We start from the raw sequence: 23,389 nt of genomic DNA, 5'->3' as shown, positions 1-23,389 counted from the left end.
AATGTATCTATTCCTTCTAAATTGTCCATTTTGTTTGTGTACAGTTGTTAATAGAATTCTTGTATATTTATTTTTTATTGTTATAATGTTAGTTTATAAATGTTGTAATGTCCTCTCTTTTATTCCTGATTTTAGTTGAGTCTTCTCTCTTTTTTTATTAGATATGTTAGCTAAGGGTTTTTCAATTTTGTTGATCTTTTCAACAAACCAACTCTTAGTTTCATTGATTTTTTTCTATTTTTTCCTATTCTCTATTTGATTTATTTCTGCTGTAATCTTTGTTATTCCTTTCCTTCTGTTAACTTTGACTTTAGTTTGTTCTTATTTTTCCAGTTTCTGGAGATGTAAAGTTAGTTTGTTAATTTGAGATCTTCCTTCTTTTTTAATGTACACGTTTATGTCTGCAAGCAAAAAATCTAAGTCATTTTGGCTGACAAATAAGAACATGTGCTATATTATGTAACTGGAAGTTCAGAGGAATGGTGAGCATCATGACTGTCTTAATCTTACAATTCTACCTCCCTTTCTCTGGGAGAAAGAATCTCCGATTCTCCCAGTCTGTTCTCCTTTGTATTTTGGGTTCATGTTCTGAATGATAACAAGGAAGCTACAGCAGTTATGGGGTACACATTCAAAAGGAACAGTGTCTAAAGGAAGCAGAGAAAATATTGTTGGCCAAAAGGATGAGATTAACATTCCTTGTAAATGGATTTCAACAAAGTTTTCAAGAAACACTGCTTACAACTATGTGTAATATACTCTAATTTTCTATTCTATTTAAATTTTAAAAAATTCTGGTCACCACCAAATATATTTATTTAATGACTGACCTATGGAGCACTCTCTGAGGGGTCAACAATCGCTTAGATCTATCAAGGTCAACCCCTAGAGCTAGATACAGTCCCCAAAACTGCCCGGTGTTGGAGGTTGATAGCAAGATTTCAGGAAAGAGGACATTACAGTGTCTGCCATAAGCTCCTAACCCAAACTTGACAGGTTGTGGTGGGAAGTGAAGGTATTTGAAGCAAAGTAACATTCAGAGAAGTTAAAAGTTCATTATGGCCTGAATATAGAATAGGAGATCAGAAGTTTGAAGATGGGCATTGAAAGGAATTTTAAGCAGTTGGGACTTATCCTAAAGCAAAAGGAAGTCATTAAAGATTTTAAAGCTGGGTGTTAATAATAGGAAGGAAGATAATTCAAGGTGTAGTGTAAAAAATGTCTTAGAAAAGTATGCCATGTAGCTGAGCTCATGGTGGGATTTAGAGGGGATGGGTGTATGGACAAAGAGATTGAAAGGGTTAAAAAGGATTCTCAGGATCTGTGTAGCACACCAAAGAAAATATTAGCCATTAGTTAGGAAACAAGAATATTGGCTAGATTGAAGGGGAAAAATGAGCTAAAATTTGGAAATACTGTGTTCTTTGCCTTTGGGACTTTCAGAGATAAAAGTCTAAATCAGGATTTGAAAATTAGTAGCATACAGAGAGAAATGGGATTAATCTGGAAGACCATGGGGAGTGAGAGAATCAGTCAGGGAACCCTAAGGCATACCAACATTTAAGGGGTTAGCAGAAAACAAGCACCTACAAAGTCTGGAAAAGAGTAGCCAGACATGTGGGGAGACCTGGAGAATGTGATAGCAAAGAAGCTGAGGGAAAAGAATTAAAAGAGGAAAATCAGGAAATGCTGTAAGGAGGTCAACTAAAGATAAATATGAAAATTGCATATTGGATACAGAGGAGAGATAGAGAGAGATCCCTAACCATCCCTGGAGAATAATGCCACTGAAACTCCACATGATTGGTGACCGCTATGTGCTTAAAGGGTGTGTTGTCAAATGAACAAATTCTTCATTTCCATAAACTTGACTGTGAAGGGCAGGAGGAGGATCTAGCTTGAGAAAGACAGACAGTTGAGGGAGGAATTTATTTTTGTTAAGATAGAAGAGACATGCAAATAACTAAGTAAATATAACAGCACATTTTGTAACCACTAATTTGCCTAGAATGTTGTAGCCAAGAGGTACTACATATGCCCTAAGAAACATACATTGCAATAGATCAAAATGAATTGGTGTTCAGCACAATCAATGTAACCTACTGCATTTTCACAAAGATAACACTTCTGCATCCTGGTTTTCCTCTCAGAGCAGGTAGTAGCCGAGGATCATTGTTATGCTTCTGCAGAAACAGTGCCACAACACTCCTGCAAGCAAAGAAGAATGGTAACCTCTGTGAATGTGAAAATAGTCCTGCAGCCCTGCACAGACCCTGTTGGCAATGCATTGCCCAACAAAATATAAGCGGTTTTCTCTTCCAGTCAGTACCTCCTCAGAAAATCTGCATCATAAGTTAACTACAAGGAATCCTTCCCCTTGGACAGAAAGATAACTCCACAGGGGGTATAGAAACTACTATCTTTCCTGGCTTCTCTGAAGGCACTTGCATCATTTCATATCTGTATATTTCTAGGTGGTACTAAGCATCTGTATTAATGGAACATATAGCTGGGATTGCTAAATTATGTGGACACACAATACTAAAACACAGTAGGTCAAAGAAAGAAGCTTTGCTCCAAAGGCTCTGAAAGACCAGTAAATTCCTCTACTCCCTATTTTGTTTCACCCTCCATCTTCAACAGGATAATGTCAACCCACTTTGCTTCATATTCAAGGCCCTATGAATCTGGCTTTCAGATTACCATCTTATTTTCCCTAGCCAAATACAGGAATTATTTAAGCCACCTGGTCTACCTTCCTAGCTCCTTGCCTTTGCACAAGCATTATGGAAAGTCATCCCCATTCTACTCTCTGCTCAATCCTCCTCAACCAACAGGTCCCACTACCTGCTGCATATTGTCTTCTCTGAACACTCTACCTCTCTTAGTTACTTATGCTACAGGTTTTGATATCAACTTCATAAAAATTGTGGGTCACATATAGCTTCCTCTTATATATCAGGTATTCATTCAAGAAGTACTGATTGAGGAGTTGTTAGGGGCCATGCAGTGCACATAGAAAGTTGCCTTCTTGGAACTACAATTCTAGGGGGAGATACAAAAGAACAGTTGTATAATTGCCATTCAAACCCATATCTTTTGACCTGACCCCTAACTAAACAGAGGATTCTAGAAGTCAGTTTGTTGTACTAGGTAGCACAGTTTTGGAGTTAGAGATGCCTAATTCAAGTCTGAACTCTGTGTAAAATAGGGTAAACCGATTAACTTCTCTATAGCTCAGTTTCATCACTTGTGAAATGAAACCTTTACTACCTACTTCTTAGGTTTCTTGAGAGAATTAAATAATTTAACATATGTAAAGTTCCTTACACTAAGTGGCTGTTCACTAAACATGTACTGAATGAACAAATGAATCTTTAGATCTTTGTGAAATGATTAAGGTGATATATATGTGTGTATATATATATATATATGTATATATATATATATGCATATACACATAAATATAAGAAAGTGAGACATAAGAATCAAAATTGCTGCTCCCAAAAGCTAAAGAAAATGAACACAAAAATATGAACAGAGAAAAAAATATTATGACAAAAATCCAAAAAGAAAAATGAATGGCTCTCATATTGTTATTTGTTGGATGCTTATTATGTGCCTAGCACTGGGCTAAGGAATTTAACTGTATCTCTCAAAACCGGTCTGTGAATAACCTTACTTTACAGATATCTAATTAAGGCTTGGGAAGGCAAGTGACAAGACTAATAAGTATCATATCTGTTTGTGTATGTTTACTACCCAGAATACTGACCATAACATGGCAAAAGATTTTTTAACACACATACAAGAATTTTTCACAGACAAACCAGAATAAACTGCACCAAGGCTGCAATTCTAAATTATTAAGTTTTCATGTTCTCTATGCGTGGCTGACTTGTTGGCATTCACTGAAAACTCAGTAAGTGTTTAATAAATAAAAGAGTAAGTTTTGTATCGAAATGTTCAATTTAGAATAGTCTTCTGTAGTCTTAGGAAAGTCACTTGTGTATTTCAAGTATTATGATACTGTTTATTTTCCAATCCTCAACCCACACAGTTTTACAATTTGTGTAAAAAAGGAGTTTGTGGGTTTTTTTGCATTCCTGAAATTGGGGCATTCTCATCTTCTAAAAGTGGATGGGATTTTTGAAGATGATCAAGACCAGACCCGGAAAATAAAGAGTGTGAGCAGGCTGGGCACAACAGTTGTGGCATAACTAGGTGGTCATACAACAGATCAGATAAACGAATTCAGGTAAAAGAGGTGTAACAAATACTCCTTTGCTGTTTTGCACATCACTGTCACTCCACTCAATTGTTTGGTAGATTTGATTGATGCAGAAAGCATGCCGTAGAAAGAGTACAGTTAACCTCCATCTTCATTTTCTATCTCGGTGGAGGAAATGCATAATCAACACCACGTAGAATCACTCACTAGCAGAATCTATCTCAAGATACTGCTTTCATCTGACGTTGTGAGTTATAACACTTTGCATTTGTAGTGATTTATGGTTTTTACATATTCTGCAATTAGTTAACTTCCCAATGCCTCCAGGATGTAGTTGATAGTATTTTCACTTCCTTTTCCTCCCTGAAGCATTGCAAGGACATTTCCCTCACACAGTGTTTCTGCCACATCATTCCAATCTAAGAAAGTGAGTAATTCTCTTTGGATTTTCACGTTCATTGGGAACTACTCACTTTTTTAAATCCCATATTTATGTTTTTTTCAGTTTGATTTTAAATTTTAAATATTAAATCATCCCTATTCAGAAAAGTCCCTTTCTTGACATGAAAATCAACACACATCACAATACCACCATACCAGAAGTACTGCGACAAAAGATAGATTAATATGGCTACATAATTCAAAAATAAAAAATCTTCACATAGCAATAAACATCATAAGCAAAGCCAAAAAATAGATGACAAACTGAGAAAACCATTTAGCAACTTTATATGACATTGTGGGTCTCAATATTTTGTACTTGTGCAGTGATTTATGGATTGAACATAATTACATAATTGCCATTCACATCCATATCTTTTGACCCCCAAGTAAACAGGACTCTGGAAGACAATTTGTTGTACTAGGCAGGGCACAGACTTTGGAGTTAGACACACCTAAATCAAGTCTCAACTCTGTGTTACCTAAGGTAAGCCAATTAAATATATGGTGGCTCGGTTTCTTCAGTTGTGAAATTAAGCCATTACTATTTACTTCTTAGATTTTAATGTAATATAAGTGGTATTACTTACTTGTGGAATTTCAAAAAGAAAAAAATGTCGAACCCTCAGAAACAAAGAGTAGAAAAGTGATTACCAGGGGCCACAGCCCCTGTGGGAATGGAGAGAGGTGGAGGGAATGGAGAGAGGTGAATAAAAGGGTACAAACTTTCAACTATAAGATGAATAAAATCCAAGGATCTAATGTAAAACATAGTGACTATAGTTAATAACACTGTATTGTATAATTGAAATTTGGTAAGAGAGTAGACCTTAAATGTTCTCACCAAAATAAAAAACAAAACAAAACAAAAATGCAAGGAATGTTTTCATTAACTCAATGAGGGGAATCCTGACACAATGTTTACATATATAAAATCATCACATTGTGCACTTTGAATAGCTTATAATTTTATTCATCAATTAAACCTCAATAAATCTGGGAAAGTAAAGTAAAATACATACATACATACATTTGGGCATCAAAAAGAATGATAATGGCAAGAACTTAACAAAGTTGTTAAAAAAATAGTTATTATTTTGCTATTACTAATAGTAGTAAAGCTAATTGGTCAGTACTGGAAATTGCCAAGATCTATATCATGACTCTGATGATTGATAAAGGCATCTAGTTGCAATTTCTTTTAGCTGTATTTATGTGACCATATGACAAAGTTTATTCATATTCTTTTTCCTGAGAAAATAAGAAGGGACCCATGGTGAAATCCCACTGGTATTTTCTCTTGTGTCATTTGGAATAAAAAGTAGAAAGCATCCCAACCTCTCAGGAGATTTTGCTACCTTCGTATTTAAAAACAGAGTTTAGATACTGAGTGTATCAAAAGAAGGATTCCATTTCATGCCATTTCTGAAGACATACAAACCGAAACCAGAATCGAGTTGATTGCTAAGCAAAGGGGATTTAAACAAGCCATTTGCAGATTTCATTCACTCTCAGTGCGTATATGCAATTGTGGTTTTTTTTTATTATTATTATGTTATGTTAATCACCATACATGGTGATGGGTATTATATGCAATTGTGTTTTGAGAAAGATAGTAGACCATACCAAGCATGCTTAAGAGCAAGAGTTAGAATCTATTAATACTTTGCTCCACCAAGACAGAAAAATAATTTCATGGTAATGTCAAGAGTTTCAGGCACTATTCAGAGATTACCCCATAACAGTAGCCTAGCAGAAAATTCCTATGATGAAATCAGAAACCACCCCACCCCAGTACCTCAGAATGTGACAGTGTTTGGAGAGAATGTCTTTGCAGAGGTAATTAAATTAAAATGAAGTCACTAGGATGACTTCTAATGCAATATGACAGGCATCCTTATAAGAAGAGGAGTATTTATTGTTTTTAAAGATTTTATTTATTAATTTGACAGAGAGAGAGAAAGAGAGCACAAGCAGGGGGAGTGGCAGGCGGAGGGAGAGGGAGAAGCAGGCTTCCCGCAGAGCAGGGAGCCCAATGTGGGACTCGATCCCAGGACCCTGGGATCATGACCGGAGCCAAAGGCAGTTGCTTAACCAACTGAACCACCCAGGTGCCCAGGAGTATTTAGACAAAGATATAGACAGAAGGAAGATGATGATGTGAAGACAGAAAAGATAACCATCTACAAGGCCATCTACAAGAGAGACCTGGAAGAGACCTGCCTTCATGACCCTCAGAAGGAACCAATCTTCCCAATGTGTTGATCTCAAACTTCTGGCCTCCAGAACTGTGAAAAAATAGATTTATGTTATTTAAGCCACCCAGTCTGTGGTGCTTATTTATAGGAGCCCTAGCAAACTCATACAAGGACTGAACCATATCTAGTCCAAATGGCACTTTCTTAACCACCATGATTGATGCCTGGAACCTTGATTGGGGCAGCATCCACATGAGAGACAAAAGTATATATTCATGTAGATCCCTACATATTTCCCGTATGAGGTATGGGAAAATTATGTAATTATAAAGGGTAGAAGTAGATGTAGAAACACAAAAAGAAAACATTTAATGACAAAACCACATGTTACAAGTATTTTCTACTCAGGTATATTTTCCCTGTAAACTTCAGGAGATTTTCTACCTTCATATTAAAAAGCAGAGTTTAGTTACTGCGTGTATCAAAAGAAGGATTCCATTTTGTGCCATTTCTAAACAGAAAGCTCAACCTATTGTAACTGAAATTAAATGGTACAAATATATATTTACTTCTATAATTGCCCTTAAATGTATTATTTATTTCAGAAGCTTTAAGATTGGAGTGAGTCATCTAAAATATATAATAGAATGGACTATAGTTGTGTGCCTTGCCCCAGTAAAAGAATATGTATTAAGGAAAAGCAATTGTTTGATGATGTGTGGGACACACCAGATCTATTTGTATTCTGCCCTTTGAAATAGTCCTTGTATATACATATTTTTTATGCCATACAGCTCAAGGGCTGGTGATTATCTCTTTAAAGGAACTGCTAACCATTTCAGGAAATTGTTGAATATAATATCTGAAAATGATTTCAGAGTGTGAAAACATTTTATACTCTTTGCAAATCAAATGCATTCGGCTGGAAGGGACTAGCTTATGTTGCTGGCTCTATTTTGCATGTTTTTAATACTTAAGAGTTAGATGGTTTAATCTTTGGTTTCTTTGATAAGGTGCAGGTGCAATTACATTGCTACACCTCAGTAAGCGTCCTCCCTTAACTTAATGTGAGTTTTTAAGTTTGCCTCATGACATGACATTTTCTGCTGATGGCAGAATAGTAAGCAAATTAATGGGTCTTTTTTCTATAGATTTTTTTTCTGCTTCCAGTCACACCTAGAGTTAATGAACATAAAAAGTTCACTCAGAGTTGATCCAAAAAGAAAAAGGAAACAGTAAAATTGCAAGCAAAAGTCTCTAACAAACTTGGGCTTGAAGCCAGTTTTAGAATAACACCCTAATTAGTTTCTTTTGCTGACAAGGGAAAATGGGAATAAGAGAAAAACAGACATGCATAGCCATTAGTATAGGGTCACTACTTCTGTAGACTAGCGCCCTAGTGACTTGGTCGACCTCATCACATCCCTGTGAGATCTGACCTTGGGTCTAGACCCTATTTGCCTATAAATTATATTATTTAAAAATACACAGTTCCAAGGGGTATATGGGAAATTTCTATACCTTCCTAAAATGTTGCTATGAGCCTAAAACTTCTCTAAAAAGTTAAATCTTAACAAAATTTTGTGTTATTTTTTTAAGATTTTATTTATTTATTTGAGAGACAGAGAGAATGAGAGAGAGAGAGCACATGAGAGGGGGAGGGTCAGAGGGAGAAGCAGACTCCCTGCTGAGCAGGGAGCCTGATGCGGGACTTGATCCAGGGACTCGATCCAGGGACTCCAGGATAATGACCTGAGCCAAAGGCAGGCGCTTTACCAACTGAGCCACCCAGGAACCCCAACAAAATTTTGCTTTAAATACACAGTTCTACTTTGCAAAAAACACTGTTAAGAGAATGAAAAGGCAAGCCATAGACTAGGAGAAAATATTTGCAAAACACATATATAATAAAGGACTAGTATCCAAACTGTACAAACAATTCTTAAAAATCAACAGTAGGAAAATGAACAACTCGATTTAAAAAATGCACAAGAGACTTGAACAGAAACCTTAGCAAAGAAAATATACAGATGGCAAATAAGTATATTAAAAGATCCTCCGTATCATGTCTTTAGGAAATTGCATATTAAAACAGCAATGAAATACTACTACACATCCATTGGAATGGCTAATATCTAAAGCCTTGACAATACCAAATGGTGACAAGGATGCAGAACAATAGGAACTTTCACTCGTTGCTGGGAAAACAAAATGGGACAGTCACTTTGGAAGACAGTTTGACAGTTTCTTATGGAACTAAATATACCGGATAATCCAGCAGTTGTGCTTCTTGTTATTTACCCAGATTGGTTAAAAACTTACATCTATGCAAAAGCCACCCTGATATTTTACAGCAACTTTATTCATGATTGCCAAAATTTGAAAGCAACCAAGACGTCCTTCAGTAGATAAATGGGCAAATAAGCTCTGTGGTACATCTAGACAACAGGGTATTATTTAGCAATAAATAGATATGAGCTATGAAAAACCATGGAGGAACCCTAAATGCACACTGCTAAGTGAAAGAGGCCAGTCTGAAAGGCTACATATTTAATGAATTCAACTATATGACATTCTGGAAAAGGCACAACTGTGGAGACAATAAAAACAATCAGTGGTTGCCACAGATTTAGGGAGAGAGGGGGAGCATTAATGCGTTGAAAATAAGGACTATTTAGGGCAGTAAAACTACTCTGTATGATACAGTAATGATGGATACATTTGGAAAAATTTACAGAATCCACAACACAAAAAGTGAATCCTAATGTAAACTGTGGACATAATAAGGTATTGATATATTGGCCCACCAGTTGTCACAAATGTGCTACACCAATGCAAGCTGTTAATAATGGGGAAAACTGTACTGGGGCGTGGTGGAGAGAGGGCCTATGGACAATCTCTTTACTTTCTGTTCATTTTCTCTATAAATAGAGGATTTATCAAAAAATAAAGTCTGTTAATTTTTTAAAACTACACAATATTATAATCCATTGAAAGAAATACTTCCTAAGATTGGGACTAAAAGCAAAGGTTATGTTCTTTGTGGGAATCAAATAATACCAAGTGGGTTTTATGCCTAGATTCTACCCATTTTTATTTAGTAGGTCTCAGCCACAATGGCATTCGGAAATGAAGGAAATATATTTTTTCAGCCATTTTCACATATTCCAGACTCTTTGTTTCAATATTGTTAGAGAACAATGGGAAAAAATCTTCTAATAAAATATATACACAAAGATACAATGTTATTAGTTGTGCTTAATGCTCTATGAGCAATGACCAAAGGAACAAATATTTTACATTAACTCCTACATAATGTTTCTTATTCACTTGGACATTTTTGAGAAGAGTGTCTAAATTTTTTTCAAATAATCATATATTTAATATGATTCTTTCCCTTTCTAAACATTACATTTCTTTCATTTCTTCCCCCACCTCAATTATTTTGGATAAGATTTTTTTTTTTTTTTTTAGAACTGGTTCTTGCTTTAATTAGGTAAGTTTGTGGGGCACGTGGGTGGCTCAGTTGGTTAGGTGTCTGCCTTTGGCTCAGGTCATGATCCCAGGGTCCTGGGATTGAGCCCTGTGTCAGCCTCCCTGCTGAGCAAGGAGTCTGCTTCTTCCTCTCCTCTGCCCTTCTGCCCCACTCATGCTCTCTCTCTTTCTCTCTCTCAAATAAATAAGTAAAATCTTCTAAGAAAATTAGGTAAGTTTGCTATTTGCATTTTGGTAATTGTTTATTTTCTATTTCATTTATTTCTGCTTTTTCCATACTAATTTAGACATTTTACTTTCTTAGGATTTATTTTTGTGCTTTTATTCATTGAATGGGATTCTTATTTACTTTCACCCCTTTTTCTTTTCAAAAATTTTATTTAAAGCTCTACAATTTCTTCTCAGTACCAGTTTGACCACATTCCACATTTTTTTTTTTAACTGGTGGTCCTATCACTATTGTCTGTAATTCAATAGCTCGGAGTTGTGAATTTGAAGAACTCTATAAAACTATATTTTAAAAAATGCATTTAAAAATACAATGCATAGACTATTTGTTATTGATTATAAATTAATTTTAAGACAGAATAGTTATTGTATAATTTTTTTCCTTGAAACCTTAAGGAGGTCATCTTTATGGCTTAACACAGGGCCAATTTCTGTGATTGTTTATCTTTTTTTTTTGAAGATTTTATTTATTTGACAGAGACAAAGCAAGTGAAGGAACACAAGCAGGGGGAGTGGGAGAGGGAGAAGCAGGCTTCCTGCTGAGCAGGGAGCCCGATGTGGGGCTCGATCCCAGGACCCTGGGATCATGACCTGAGCCGAAGGCAGACGCTTAACGACTGAGCCACCCAGGCGCCCCAGTTTATCTTTTTTAAAAAAATAATATGCAGTCTCTCTTGGTTGTTTGTTTTCATGAATGCTCAAGCTTCTTAATTGACGGATTCAAATCCACAGTATCCTTATTTAAGTCTTCTCTACTTGGTCTATTCAATGAGCAGAGAATATTTAAAGTTTCACAATGTGATCATTTTGTTTTCATATTCTAGTATTTTCACCAATTTCTATTTCAGATTTTTCAAACTTGTAATGTGTGTAAACATTCATGACTTTTGTACTTCCTAGTTGGATTTTATATTCCATTAATATGAAATATCTCTTTGGATGCCTTTTATATGCCAAAGGCTTGTTGTGAAATAATATTAGTAAATCTGTGATTTTTAAGTATTTACCAGAAATTAGGTTTTTTCTTCCCTTTCTCATTCTTGCTCTCTCACTCTCTTCTTTTTCCTTTTCATAAAATAATAAAACCCGTGGCAGAAACCAAATTATGCTAAAAGGAAAATGAAATATTAATAGTTTCCTTTTTTTTTTAAGTTAACCAAAATGTCTTTTCTACCTTAAATTTATTTAAAATATTCCTCTGGAAATCTAAATCATGAATCTATATCATATTTTATCCAAGCATTTTGATTTGGAGTAGTTGAACCTATGATTCCAAAGTCTCCTTCTAAAATAAAGATCATTTAACAGAAAATTATCCAAATTATCTTATACTTTTTCTATCCTGATCAAATTTCAAAATCTAAATTTGTTAATTCTCACCTCACCTCTGTAGAAAACAGGCATTTCATTTTTAATATTACATATTTGAAAGTAAGTATATATAGAAAGGGAGAAAGTTGATCATTTTAAAGATTCAAGCTTTATTTTTAAAGATAAGGGGAGAAGGAAAATGTCAGACAATAGGGGAAGGCCCATAAACTGCTAACAGACAAAGCACTCAGCTGCGCGTTCCCTCTGTCAAGAGGGTTTGCTGCCCTCTGTTGGTCTTTGCAGAAATAGGATGCCAAAAAAGGCATTAAAAAGGCAAAATGAATTTTTTCAAAAAAAGTCAACAAACGGCACGCACCTGTTAATAAAGGTCTTAAATAATTGTCAAAAAAAAAAAGAAGCAAAACTATAAGGGCTTGAGTCTCAAATATTTTAAAGGACAGCTTCTGTGGTGTATAAAATAACCTTTGTTGAGGGATCCATGAGATTCTAAAGCTGCCTCATGCCTGGTCCCTATGGAGAAAGCAGGCATTAAGGATCCCACCATGTGAGCTGTCAGTTTTATGTTATCTGATCGCACCCACAGATAGGTCTCCCTAATGATGACAACCATCTATACAGTCTGCACAAACTAGACCGTATGATACAAACTCCATACAAAACTGCACAAGAAATGTACTTCATGTTGAAAGATGATTAAACAACTTTATAGGACACACAAAGAAGCCTATAGGAAATAAGAGAAACAGCAGGTAAAAGTTGAAGTTGATGGCAAAAGCAGAAATTGGCACAAAAAGAGATAAGAACACCATAGAGAAAACAAAATTTTAAAAAAGAACTCGCTGCAAGAGTTCACATGTTGAACGAAAAGCAGATACACAGCTAAGGCTATTGTTCCATCCTCAAAGGAATCCTGGGACAACAGGAAGCCTGTTTGAGATAAATCCCTATACATACATACTCCCCACTTTATCCTTACAACAAACCCATCTTACCTAAAGTGGGTTAAATATATTGCTTTGCTTCCATGTGAAATGAGAGGTATTATTTTATATAAGCTAATTTAGATCTATAAAGGTCTTAGTGATGAGTATATGTGGTAAGTCCCTAAACGTGATAATGAAAGAAGATCTGGCCCCATTTTTAATTTTTAGAACATAGGATTCTATAATATAGACAGACTTTTTTTTTCAAACTTTATTTTTTGTTTTTTCCTCTTTTTTGAATTATAATTGCTAAGAATTATAATATATTTAAGGTGTAGGGAATGTGATGATTAATGTGTATATACGTTGTGAAATGATTACCTTAATCAATTCAGTGAACACATTACTCATTTCACATAGTTAACCTATTTTGTGTATGTGATCAGAACACTTAGGATCTACTCATCAAATTTCAAGTGTATAATACAATATTCTTAACTGTGGTCATGTTTCTATACATTAGATCCCCAGAATTTATTCATCTTATAACTGAAAGTTTATACCTTCCGACCAGCATCTCTGCATTTCCCCCTACCACTAGCCCCCAGCAACCACCATCATACCCCCTGTTTCTGGGAGTTTGACTTTTTAGATCCTATGTGTTGTATTTGACTTTCTGTGTCTGGCTTATTTCAGTTAGCATAATCTCCAAATTCACCCATGTTATCACAAATGGCAGAATTTCCTTCTTTTTTATGGCAGAATAATATTCCATTATATGTATACCACATATATCCATATATGTGTGCATACACACACACACACACACACACACACACACACACACATCACGTTTTCTTTATCCATTCATCTGTTAGTGGACATTTTGGTTGTTTTCATATATTGGCTATAGTCAGTAATGCTTCAGTGAATGTGAGAGTATAGAAACCTCTTCAAGAGACTGATTACATTTTCTTCAGATAAATACCCAGAAGTGGAATTACTAGATCATGCGGTGGTTCTATTGTTAATTTTTTGTGGAACCTCCATACTGTTTTCTATAATGGCTATACAAATTTACATTCCCACCAACAGTGTACAAGGATTCATTTTCATTCACAGCTTTGTTAACACTTATCTCGTCTTTTTGATAATAGCAGTGAGGTGATATCTCATTGTGGTTTTGATGCATAGTATCTAGATGATTAGTGATGTTGAGCATCTCTTCCTATGTTTATTGGCAACTTTTATGTTTTCGGAAAAATGTCCAAGTCAATTAATAAATAATAAAAATAGTCAAGTAATGATCAAGATGAGGACCATTTAAGGATTATGCTTATTTCAATACTGGGCTCTTGAGATTTAAAAAGAAAAGAAAAGAAAAAAGAAAAAGAAAGAATTAGAAAAATTATACTTATGGAACAGAATGGTCCCTACATACATACATAATTGGTGTTCTAGAGAATAAATTTTTTAGTGGAAGAGAATAAGTATCTTCAGTTATATATTTAGAAAACTAAACTTTCTGAAATACAGTGTTGAATTTTCATATTAAAAGAGGAAAAAGAATTACTAATTCCTGAACACATACTTCCTGGAGTCAGAAAAAATATAATTTTTACAAGAAGAAAAAATCAAGTATCTTAGAGTGTTCCACTGAACTTCCAATGTCAGCAAAGTTTTAAGTAAAATAAAGTGCAAAAAGAGAATTTTATTCTTATTCATTTTTTTTCTAGAAGAATTAAGGAAATAGATATTCATTTTCAAGCACATATAACTCAGGAACATAGGACCCATGAGCTCTTCTTGAAAAGAAGAATATATTTGAAGGTGAAATCCAGTCAGCTCAGAGCAAATATAGAACAAGGAACTCAGGAAGGGAATCTGTAGTAAATGGATTGAGGATGAGTGTTAAATTGATTTACATGTAAAACTGTAACTAAACAACTCTGCGAACTATGGTTACAAAGCAGAATGTGGAAATTATAAACCTTATTAAAAATAAAAATATAACAAAATCAATAGTTTAGAAGAATGGTTGTAGGAGGAAGTGTAAGTAGATTGATTTCCTCATTTCATAATGAGGAGTCAGTAGATTTTAATAGTCGTTAATGGACTCTAATCGCCTGCAATGTTATTCATAGTCTTCGTTCTTGAGAGGAACCCCTCAGGAAATAGTATCTCTTATCATGAACAAGCATTTTCCTGAATTTCACCTATTCCTACAGAATCATGTAAAGATTCAAGAAAAATGTTATAGTTTAAAATTGTATATATGGAAGTTCATACCACAATAAAATCTAGAAAAGGGAAAAGTTAATATCCATTCTAGGAAGAAAAATAACATTATTATTCATTCCAAAGAAAAGCACAAAACAGAAAAGGAAGACTCTCAGGACTTTTGGAAACTATTCAATTTTTTATAAAGTTCATTTTCATCAAAATGCAATCATTGCTGAATCATCACCTTTTAGGAAAGAAATTCAATCTGTGACATTAACCCCTATGTATAACTATGTGCCCAACTGTTATTAATATGTGAGCTTGATATGATAAACATAAATCATTCTCTCTTTCTCATTTTGCTGTACAATCCTAAGTGACACTAATATCAACAGTTTACTACTCAACAGTAAAATTTTGTAGTAGAACATCAAACTAATTGACACACTCTTTTTTTCCTAATCTGTTACTGTCAGAGACTAGGACTTTCATAAATAATCCTATGATGATATGAATATAATTTTGATGAACATAAGCATCTTTAGGAATTTTCTTTACTAGGGGAAGGTTTCTATGCATGACTCTGCCATGACATTGGCTCAAGAGGACCACATTCCTGCCTGTAGACCCGGGAGTAAAACATGAAATGCTAGTTGCTTTACTCAGCAGTTTGGCATGCAGCTACCTGAGAAATGCAGACTACATCTGGACAAATTAACCCCTATATTTCTCATCCATCTTTTCTGATTTCTTTTTTTTTTAATCTTTAGCTTTCTCTAATATTCTGTATTCTACTGATTTATCCTGTCTATTGTCTGTCCCCTCCACCAGTATATATATTCAGTGATGGGAGGATTTTATGTTTGTTCACAGCTATGCTCCCAGATCCTAGAAATTTGAGACATATTTGTATTTCACTAGATATTTGTTGAATAAACAAATTGAATGCATGAATCTACAAGCTATAACCATAAGTTATCTGCCATAAAATTATATTTTAGAGGTGCCTTGGTGGCTCGGACCGTTAAGCATCTGCTTTCAGCTCAGATCATGATCCTAGAGTCCCGGGACTGAGCCCCAAATCCAGCTCCCTGCTCAGCGGGGAGTCTGCTTCTTCCTCTACCCCTCACCCTGCTTGTGCTCTCTCTCTCTCGTTATCTCTCTCTCTGTGTCAAATAAATATATAAAATCTTTAAGAAAAAAAAGTGTTGAGAGTAGACATCCCTGTGTTGTTCTTCACTGTAAAGGAAAAGCTCTCAGTTTTTCCCCATTTAGGATGATAGTAGCTGGGTTATTTTTTTATCTATGACCTTAATTATGTTGAGGTCTGTTCCCTCTATACCTACTTTGTTGAGGGTTTTTATCATGAATGGATGTTGTACATTGTCAAATGCTTTCTCTGCATCTATTGAAATGATCACATGGCTATCCTTTCTCTTAGTAATGTGATGTATTACCTTGACCAAAATTCCAGTATTGAACCACCCTTGTAATCTAGGAATAAATCCCACTCGAACTTGGTCAATGATTTTTTTAATGTATTGTTGAATTCAGTTTGCTCGCATTTTGTTGAAGATTTTTACTTTTATGTTCATCAGAGATATTTGCCTGCAGTTTTCTTTTTTGTGGTGTCTTTATCTGGTTTTATATCAGGGTAATGCTGACCTCATAGAATAAATTTGGAAGTTTTCCTTCCCCCCCCTTTTTTTTTTGACTCATTTGAGAATAGGTATTAACTCTTCTTTAAATATTTGGTAGAATTTGCCTGTGAAGCAATCTGTTCCTGAACTTTTGTTTTTTGGGAGTTTTTTGATTACTGATTCGATTTCTTTGCTGGTTATCAGTCTGTTCAAATTTTCTTTTTCTTTTTTTTTTGATTTTTTTAAAATTTTTTATTGTTATGTTTATCACCATATATTACATCATTAGTTTTTGATGCAGTGTTCCATGATTCATTGTTTGTTCATAACACCCAGTGCTCCATGCAGAACGTGCCCTCCTCAATACCCATCACCAGGCTAACCCATCCCCCTACCCCCCTCCCCTCTAGAACCCTCAGTTTGTTTTTCAGAGTCCATCATCTCTCATGGTTCGTCTCCCCCTCTGACATACTCCCCTTTTCTTCCTCTCCTGTTATCTTCTTCTTTTTCTTTTCTCTTAAAATATGTTGTGTTATTTGTTTCAGAAGTACAGATCTGTGATTCAACAGTCTTGCACAATTCACAGCGCTCACCGTAGCACATACCCTCCCCAATGTCTATCACCCAGCCACCCCATCCCTCCCACCCCAACCACTCCAGTAACACTCAGTTTGTTTCCTGAGATTAAGAATTCCTCATATCAGTGAGGTCATGTGATACATGTCTTTCTCTGATTGACTTATTTCACTCAGCATAACACCCTCCAGTTCCATCCACGTCATTGCAAATGGCAAGATCTCATTCCTTTTGATGGCTGCATAATATTCCATTGTGTATATATACCACATCTTCTTTATCCATTCATCTGTCCATGGGCATCTTGGCTCTTTCCACAGTTTGGCTATTGTGGACATTGCTGCTATAAACATTGGGGTACACGTACCCCTTCGGGTCCCTACATTTGTATCTTTGTGGTAAATACCCAGTAGTGCAATTGCTGGATCGAACGGTAGCTCGAATTTCAACTGTTTGAGGAACCTCCATACTGTTTTCCAGAGTGGGTGCACCAGCTTGCATTCCCACCAACAGTGTAGGAAGGTTCCCCTTTCTCCACATCCCCGCCAAAATCTGTCATTCCCTGACTTGTTAATTTTAGCCATTCTGATGGGTGTGAGGTGGTATCTCATTGAGGTTTTGATTTGGATTTCCCTGATGCTGAGTGATGTTGAGCACTTATTCATGTGCCTGTTGGCCATTTGGATGTCTTCTTTGGAGAAATGTCTGTTCATGTCTTCTGCCCATTTCTTGATTGGATTATTTGTTCTTTGGGTGTTGAGTTTGATAAGTTCTTTAGAGATTTTGGATACTAGCCCTTTATCTGATATGTCATTTGCAAATATCTTCTCCCATTCTGTTGGTTGTCTTTTGGTTTTGTGGACTGTTTCTTTTGCTGTGCAAAAGCTTTTTATCTTGATGAAATCCCAATAGTTCATTTTTGCCCTGGCTTCCCGTGCCTTTGATGATGTTTCTAGGAAGAAGTTGCTGTGGCTAAGGTCGAAAAGGTTGCTACCTGTGTTCTCCTTTAGGATTTGGATGGACTCCTGTCTCACGTTTAGGTCTTTCAACCATTTGGAGTCTATTTTTGTGTGTGGTGTAAGGAAATGGTCCAGTTTCATTCTTCTCCATGTGGCTGTCCAATTTTCCCAACACCATTTGTTGAAGAGACTATCTTTTTGCCATTGGACATTCTTTCCTGCTTTGTCAAGGATGAGTTGACCATAGAGTTGAGGGTCCATTTCTGGGCTCTCGATTCTGTTCCATTGTTCTATGTGTCCATTTTTGTACCAGTACCATACTGTCTTGATGATGACAGCTTTGTAATAGAGCTGGAAGTCCGGAATTGTGATGCCACCAGCTTTGCTTTTATTTTTCAGTATTCCTCTGGCTATTCTGGGTCTCTTCTGGTTCCATACAAATTTTAGGATTATTTGTTCCATTTCTTTGAAAAAAGTGGATGGTATTTTGATGGGGATTGCATTGAATGTGTAGATTGCTCTAGGTAGCATTGACATCTTCACAATGTTGATTCTCCCAATCCATGAGCATGGAACGTTTTTCCATTTCTTTGTGTCTTCTTCAATTTCTTTCCTGAGTATTTTATAGTTTTCTGAGTACAGATCCTTTGCCTCTTTGGTTAGATTTATTCCTAGGTATCTAATCATTTTGGGTGCAATTGTAAATGGGATAGACTCCTTGATTTGTCTCTCTTCTGTCTTGTTGTTGGTGTATAGGAATGCCACCGATTTCTGTGCATTGATTTTATAGCCTGCTACTTGACTGAATTCCTGTATGAGTTCTAGCAGTTTTGGGGTGGAGTCTTTTGGGTTTTCCGCATACAGTATCATATCATCTGCAAAGAGTGAGAGTTTGACTTCCTCTTTGCCGATTTGGATGCCTTTGATTTCTTTTTGTTGTCTGATTGCTGTGGCTAGGACTTCTAATACTATGTTGAATAGCAGTGGTGAGAGTGGACATCCCTGCCGCGTTCCTGACCTTAGGGGAAAAGCTCTCAGCCTTTCCCCATTGAGAATGATATTCGCTGTAGGTTTTTCATAGATGGCTTTTATGATATTGAGGTATGTACCCTCTATCCCTATACTCTGAAGAGTTTTTATCAAGAAAGGATGTTGTACTTTGTCAAATGCTTTTTCTGCCATCTATTGAGAGGATCATATGATTCTTGTTGTTTCTTTTGTTAATGTATTGTATCACGTGATTGATTTGCGGATGTTGAACCAGCCTTGCAGCCCAGGAATAAATCCCACTTGGTCATGGTGAATAATCCTTTTAATGTACTGTTGGATCCTATTGGCTAGTATTTTGGTGAGAATTTTTGCATCCATGTTCATCAAGGATATTGGTCTGTAATTCTCCTTTTTGATGGGGTCTTTGTCTGGTTTTGGGATCAAGGTAATGCTGGCCTCATAAAATGAGTTTGGAAGTTTCCCTTCCATTTCTATTTTTTGGAACAGTTTCAGGAGAATAGGTATTAATTCTTCTTGAAATGTCTGATAGAATTCCCCTGGGAAGCCATCTGGCCCTGGGCTTTTGTTTCTTGGGAGATTTTTGATGACTGTTTCAATTTCCTTAGTGGTTATAGGTCTGTTCAGGTTTTCTATTTCTTCCTGGTTCAACTTTGGTAGTTGATACATCTCTAGGAATGCACCCATTTCTTCCAGGTTATCTAATTTGCTGGCATAGTGTTGCTCATAATATGTTCTTATAATTGTTTGTATTTCTTTGGTGTTGGTTGTGATCTCTCCTCTTTCATTCAGGATTTTGTTGATTTGGGTCATTTCTCTTTTCTTTTTGATCAGTCTGGCCAGGGGTTTATCAATCTTGTTAATTCTTTCAAAGAACAAGCTCCTAGTTTCGTTGATCTGTTCTACTGTTCTTTTGGTTTCTAGTTCATTGATTTCTGCTCTGATCTTTATGATTTCTCTTCTCCTGCTGGGTTTAGGCTTTATTTGCTGTTCTTTCTCCAGCTCCTTTAGGTGTAGGGTTAGGTTGTGTATTTGAGACCTTTCTTGTTTCTTGAGAAAGGCTTGTATTGCTATATACTTTCCTCTCAGGACTGCCTTTGCTGTATCCCAAAGATTTTGAACAGTTGTGTTTTCATTTTCATGGGTTTCCATGAATTTTTTTAATTCTTCTTTAATTTCTTGGTGGACCCATTCATTCTTTAGTAGGATGCTCTTTAGCCTCCATGTATTTGAGTTCTTTCCGACTTTCCTCTTGTGGTTGAGTTCTAGTTTCAAAGCATTGTGGTCTGAAAATATGCAGGGAATGATCCCAATCTTTTGGTACCGATTGAGACCTGATTTGTGACCTAGGATGTGATCAATTCTGGAGAATGTTCCATGGGCACTAGAGAAGAATGTGTATTCCGTTGCTTTGGGATGGAATGTTCTGAATATGTCTGTGAAGTCCATTTGGTCCAGTGTGTCATTTAAAGTCTTTATTTCCTTGTTGATCTTTTGCTTAGATGATCTGTCCATTTCAGTCAGGGGGGTGTTAAAGTCTCCCACTATTATTGTATTGTTGTCAATGTGTTTCTTTACTTTTGTTATTAATTGCCTTATATAATTGGCTGCTCCCATGTTAGGGGCATAGGTATTTACAATTGTTAGATCTTCTTGTTGGATAGACCCTTTAAGTAGGATATAGTGTCCTTCCTCATCTCTTATTACAGTCTTTGTTTTAAAATCTAGTTTGTCTGATATAAGGATTGCCACCCCAGCTTTCTTTTGGTATCCATTAGCATAGTAAATGGTTTTCCACCACCTCACTTTCAATCTGGGGGTGTCTTTGGGTCTAAAATGAGTCTCTTGCAGACAGCATATTGATGGGTCTTGTTTTTTAATCCAATCTGATAGCCTGTGTCTTTTCATTGGGGCATTTAGCCCATTTACATTCAGGGTTACTATTGAAAGGTATGAATTTAGCGTCATTGTATTACCTGTAAGGTGACTGTTAACTGTCTGTTGTCTGTGTTCGTTTCTGCTCTTTGCTGCTTTTAGGTTCTCTCTTTGCTTAGAGGACCCCTCTCAATATTTCTTGGAGGGCTGGTTTCGTGTTTGCAAATTCCTTTAGTTTTTGTTTGTTCTGGAAGCTCTTTATCTCTCCTTCTATTTTCAATGATAGCCTAGCTGGATATAGTATTCTTGGCTGCATATTTTTCTCGTTTAGTGCTCTGAAGATATCTTGCCAGTCCTTTCTGGCCTGCCAGGTCTCTGTGGATAGGTCTGTTGCCAATCTAATGTTTCTACCATTGTAGGTTACATATCTCTTCTCCCGAGCTGTTTTCAGGATTTTCTCTTTGTCTCTGAGACTCGTAAATTTTACTATTAGATGTCGGGATGTTGACCTATTATTACTGATTTTGAGAGGGGTTCTCTGTGCCTCCTGGATTTTAATGCCTGTTTCCTTCCCCACATTAGGGAAGTTCTCTGCTATAATTTGCTCCAATATACCTTCTGCCCCTCTCTCTCTCTTCTTCTTCTTCTGGGATCCCAATTATTCTAATGTTGTTTCGTCTTATCGTATCACTTATCTCTCGAATTCTGCCCTCGTGATCCTGTAGTTGTTTCTCCCTCTTTTTCTCAGCCTCTTTATTTTCCATCATTTGGTCTTCTATATCGCTGATTCTCTCTTCTGCCTCATTTATCCTAGCATTTAGTGCCCCTATTTTTTATTGCACCTCATCAATAGCCTTTTTGATTTCGATTTGGTTAGATTTTAGTTCTTTTATTTCTCCAGAAAGCGTTTCTCTAATAACTTCCACGCTTTTTTCAAGCCCAGCTAGTATCTTTAAAGTCATGATTCTGAACTCTAGGTCCGACATTGTACTAATGTCCGTATTGAGTAGGTCCCTGGCTGATGGTACTACCTCTTGTTCTTTTTGCTGAGGTGATTTCTTTCGTCTTGTCATTTTGTCCAGAGGAGAATAGATGAATGAGAGAACAAAATGCTAACAGGTTTACAACGTCCCCAGCAAATATACTGTATACAAATCAGAAAAGACCTGAAACCAGGGGCAAAGAAAGGGAAAGAAAGAAAAAAGAAAGAGAAAAAAAAAAGAAAAAAAAAAGATAAAAACAAAAACAAAACAATACAAAAAAAGCAGAATATGATCAAATATGATCAGGCTAGTGCATAGATCAGTGCCACACACTAGATTTTGGGCGTATTTTGGTCTGTTAGAAAAAAATGCCTCCTAAGATTTTAAAGGAAGAAAGACATATATGTACAAAATAAGGGTTGATACAATGAAGGGATGGAAGATGAATGTAAAGATGAAAATTATAAAAGATTTTATAAAAGGACTTGATAAGATAAGTTGTTTGAAAAAAGAAAGAAGATTTAAGAAAAAAAAAAAAGGAAAAAGAGAGAGAATGTGATCAGGCAGGAGACTAGAACAAAGCCATACACTAGTGATTTAGGGTATATTTTGATCTGTTAGAAGAAACTGTACCTCAAAACTTTAAAGAGAGAACAACTTATATATATATATGCCAAAAATAAGGGTAACTACTATGAAGGGATAAAATATGACTCTAAAAATGAAAAATAAAAAATGTTTTTTTTTAAAAGGGGATTGATAAGATGTTGGTTGAAAAAGGGAAAAATAAAAATTAAAAAAAAAGTCAACAAAAATTAACTTTGATGAAATAATGAATCATGGTCAAAAAAAAAAAAAAAAAGCCATGAATCTATGTGCAGTATTCCCCTAGTGCTGGAGTTCTCCCGTTCTCCTTGATCGATCAACTTGGTCTTGGCTTGCTGGCTATTTGTGCTGATCTTCTGGGGGAGGGGCCTGTTGCTGTGGTTTCCAAATGTCTTTGCCGGAGGCGGAATTGCCCCGCCCTTGTCGGTCCGGGCTAAGGAAGCTGCTCCGGTTTGCTCTCAGGAGCTTTTGTTCCCTGCAAGCTCTCGGTACAGCTTTGGAGGACCAGGGCAGAAATGGTGGCCTCCCAATCTCCACCCGGAGGAGCTGAGAACTCGGGGCCCCGCTCCTCAGTGCGCCCCCAAAGAAAAGCAGTCACTCCCGTGTCCCCGGTCTCCGGCCGTACTCCGTGCTCACCCGGCCTGTGACCGAGCGTTTCTATCTCTGGCACC

The sequence above is a fragment of the Eumetopias jubatus genome, unplaced genomic scaffold (assembly GCF_037043125.1).
Source record: "Eumetopias jubatus isolate StellerSeaLion01/CBP00866 unplaced genomic scaffold, mEumJub1_p1.0 scaffold_16, whole genome shotgun sequence".
Lineage (NCBI taxonomy): Eukaryota > Metazoa > Chordata > Mammalia > Carnivora > Otariidae > Eumetopias > Eumetopias jubatus.
This window is presented reverse-complemented; position numbering follows the sequence as displayed.